At 39.6% G+C, this 4,070-nt stretch overlaps 1 protein-coding gene across 1 annotated transcript in view; it reads left to right on the top strand.

The window, feature by feature from the left end:
* Positions 1–2,240: 2,240 nt before the first annotated feature.
* The window catches only part of chst6 (carbohydrate sulfotransferase 6), a 13,065-nt gene continuing 11,235 nt past the window's right edge, over positions 2,241–4,070 (top strand). Inside the window, exon 1 of the mRNA XM_035665658.1 lies at positions 2,241–2,379. The gene's annotated coding sequence lies outside the window, so the exon portion shown is untranslated. The remainder of the gene's footprint in view (positions 2,380–4,070) is intronic.

Genomic DNA, 4,070 nt, shown 5'->3' with positions numbered 1-4,070 from the left:
TAGTTAACTATAATAACCTTGCTACTGAGCCTGCATGTGTGCATTTTTGCTTATTTCTCAAATGCAACCCCTTTTACCAGTTAGTCAAAATGTTTATAAACTATTTGCCACTAATTAACATTCCATGTAGCATGATCACTGGGTGATTCACACCCTATAGAAGTTGCAGGTGTGAACTACCAGCACAACCAGTTGTAACATGGGTCTGAGGTGTGTGTATGTGGTTGTTTACGACCTCAGCAGAAGCCGCTCTCTCTCTGCTATCTGGCCTGACACCCACGATAACAAAGAGTCCCTCCTCTTCATCCTCTACCTGCTCTGATGGTGGAGGTGATGGAGTTCTCACTGCAGTAACAAGCAGAAGCACCCATGGGATACTATGATCAGCAGATTGTTTAACCATGTTGCCTCCAAAGCAACATCTCAGACATTAGCCCACAATACTGTTTGTTGATTTCAGCTCAGCATTCAACTCTATCACCCCCCAATGAAACCAGTTGGCAATCTCAGTACTCTGAGCTTGAATACCACACTGACCCCAGACGGTTCAGATTGGTGGTCACACCTCTTCCACCCTAGTGCTGAACACCAGAGCCCCTCAGGGCTGTGTGCTCAACCCCCTTCTGTTCGCACTGTACCCCCGTGACTGCCTCCCCCGACATGGAGACAACTTTGTTATGAAGTTTGCCAAATTTCAAACAAAGGAGCTGATTGTTAAATTTGGAAAAAAAGGAAGCGGAGACCCACGTTTACATCAGTGGAGCAGTTTTGTGCTCCTGGCAGTCAACATAACAGAAAACCTATCATGATCATCTCACATCTCCACCCTGGTTAAGAAAGCACAGAAACTATTGTATTTCTTAAAGAAACTTAAAAGGATTCCAGTTCCACATTCTTGTTAACTTTTACAGAGGAGTGATATAAAGCATCTTGACTGGAAAAATCACAAAATGGGATGGGATGTGCAACATTATACTATAATTCTACTATCTACTATTATACTACTCATTGCCCAAATATTAGAACATAAACATTTCATTTAATCACCCATACCTGCAGTGTTGAGGAGTAGTGAACTATAATTTAACTACAATTATCATTTTTAATTTTCCCATAACTAATACTTTCTTTCAATTACATTCATCTGCATAGAGATTCAAGTGGTTAAATTATTTTTTTGTGTGTGGTTAACTACAGAAACTACAATTTGAGCCATAAAAAGAAAAGACAGATATTTTTTATTTCAAGAACTTTGAAAGACTGCTGATGTGTCGTATAAACAAAAGATTCTGATCTGACAAGTAAATCCCATTGGTTCAAACCAGTGTTTAAGCTCTCTAAAACGATGTGAATTGAAGACTGTTTTGGTTGTCAGATGTTACAAAACTGACGGATATGTATAAGTAAGACAACAAGCCCATTTCCCTTTATTTCAGAGCTCAAGTTTTTATTATTATTAAATGTTTCAGTTGTAGTGAGATAACACAAATCCAGATATGTTTATAGTAAAAATGTAGCAGTCCTTGCAATTTTGTACTTGTGAAAAGCCCAGATGGGATTGGTTTGTTTTGGTCACGGGGTATTCCAGAAGGAGAGTCAGCTCACCTGTGAGAAATACTATAATGTTTTGAGTTTGTAATTTGTATGTGCTGGCATGCAACTTTTTTATCTATCATTATTATATTTTGTTCTAATTTCGTATCACATGTGCACTATCTATTTGACTTTTACAAAGTTGTTTGAACTCCTCCTCCTTAGTAGCTTATTTCTCCCAAGGGTAGCTTTGGTGAAGTTCTTCCAGTGTGAAGTCATAGACCTTTTTCACGACAGCCATTTTGACATGAAACAGTAGGGTAAACACAGTTGTTATCAATGATATTAAGGTTCTAACTTCAGATGAACAACCTTGAGCCCGTTGGAGTGGCAGTAACATATGTACCCTGTGCTGAGGAGAGTGGGCTAAATGTTCTGTGGTCCAGAACTGTTGATACTTTGTAAACTTAGCCATGACTCAGCAGATGTAGCAGAGAGTCTCGGGTTATGTCACAGCACGGTGCCTGTGTCCTCCTCCTGCTGGGACACAGTGAACTGGCTCAGGTCCCGCCCGCTCCAACTACACCCACCCACCCTCTCCTCCTCTATCTCAGACCACCAGCCCCCCGCCCATCCCACTGCCAGTCAGCCCACTGCCAGTCAGCCCAGCAGAGCCTCTGGCCACGTCTCAAAACACCGCTTTGTACGCAGACTGTGGAAGTACGGAGCGGCAGCTGGCGGAGGACAGAGGGGAGGAGAGGGAGGGACCGCGGGCTGTTGGGACCGAGAGCACTGCACGCCGGCTCCGTCGACGGGCAGCTCGACCGAAAACAAAGCTAAAGAAAGGTATGCTCATTACAAATTACAAATGAACTACATAAAACATTTTCTTCCGGAACACTTTCTTACTGTTAACCTTGGCGTCTCGTTTCCGTTGGAAACCGGTGGGACGAAGCTATCGGACGCACTTTCTGGGACAACGCATCAGTAATTTCGTCCTCGCAGAATTCAGACACAGACTGACACAAGCGGCTGGTCCGGTGAATAAAACGCATGCAGAAACTTATCCGTACTTGGACCACACTCACAGTTGATTGAACGTTTCATTCAGACACACAGCCCATTAATGCAGCTCTGTAAGTGTACACGGGGGACCACACGGTAAGAATATCGAAGAATATCTCACCCTGAGATATGTGTGAAAAGACCTTGAATCATTTCAATGATTAAAAATGTAAATTCCACATTTGACTTTTCTGAATCTCAAGTACTCAAGTGAGGTGAAGTCACTGAGCCGAACCTGTAATAGACCCGGTGTAGGAGGACATGGACCCTCCATGGTAATGTGAATACACTCTGTGTGGGTTAGTGTAACAGTATTTATGGGATTATTTTTATATATATTATTTATATTTTTAATACTCGATACCTTCTCCCAAGCCCAAAGATTAAAAAGTATGTTAAAAAGCGCGTCACAAATCAGCTCATTTCCTTAAACAATGAACGTTAACACTATTCATTTCAAAATGTAAAAAATATTCAAAATATACACGGTAAGTCTATCTCTCAGACTTTCGTTCATTTCTGTGAAGAAAACTAAATGAAATTGTATTGTCAAAGTTCAGATTTTTATTTAGGATCTAAACTTTGAAGACCTGAACAGGAGCTATAATCACACAGCCTTCACTCTGACAAACAGCCTCATCCTGCTTTAAAAGAAGAGCAAGAGAACAGTGAGAACAAAACACTGAATCTGTCAAAAAAGAAGCATGCTTTGTTAAAAACTCTAACACAGAGAGAGAGAGAATTATATAGAAAGTTCCTAAAAATGATCAATACTCACAGGAAATAATCTGCTCCAAATTCACCCAAATCACTTGTTTTACACAAACGTCCTGCAGTTATTGTGTTCACTGTTTGGATTCATTGTACAGTTTATTAGTTGAATATAATATGAGATATCCATAAAATATATCAGTTTACTCAGTGATAGAAATGGGTGTGTAAGCAAGCTGATATCAGTTAGGAAAAACCACCAGTTAAACAGTTTTTTATGCAACCAGAACAATGGGATCCACATTTGTATTTATCACAGTCCCTGTAACATCCACCACCACAGCCCTCAGGTTGTTGAGACACTGATATGTAGAGTTTGGGGGTTTTTATTCAAATGTCTTTTTATTAAAGCATCCAATTTAACATAACATAACATTTCACTTGTACATTCTGAGAACCTTTTTTATAACTAATTCAAAAATTCAAATAAACAGTAAACTTAAAGTGTTACAACATTAAAACAAGGGAGGTTGGAGGTTTAAACACAAAAACTGTCCTTTTGTGAATTGTTAAAATATCCCAAAACAAAATATTGCGATACTCAAATGTATGGATATTTTCTTACACCCCTAGTCATTAAACAGTAAAAAAAAAAAAAAATCCCTAAATTGATTTGTCAGTTTTAAATACAATTTGCTCTGAATGATTCGATTGAGAGCAGAGGCAGAATGATAAACAGTAGGGGTGGGAATCTTTTGGCA

The sequence above is a fragment of the Morone saxatilis genome, unplaced genomic scaffold (genome assembly GCF_004916995.1).
Source record: "Morone saxatilis isolate NCDOM2014 unplaced genomic scaffold, NCSU_SB_2.0 Contig2, whole genome shotgun sequence".
Classification (NCBI taxonomy): Eukaryota; Metazoa; Chordata; class Actinopteri; family Moronidae; genus Morone; species Morone saxatilis.
Note: the sequence above shows the minus strand (reverse complement) of the source record. Positions and strands in the feature narration are given on the sequence as shown.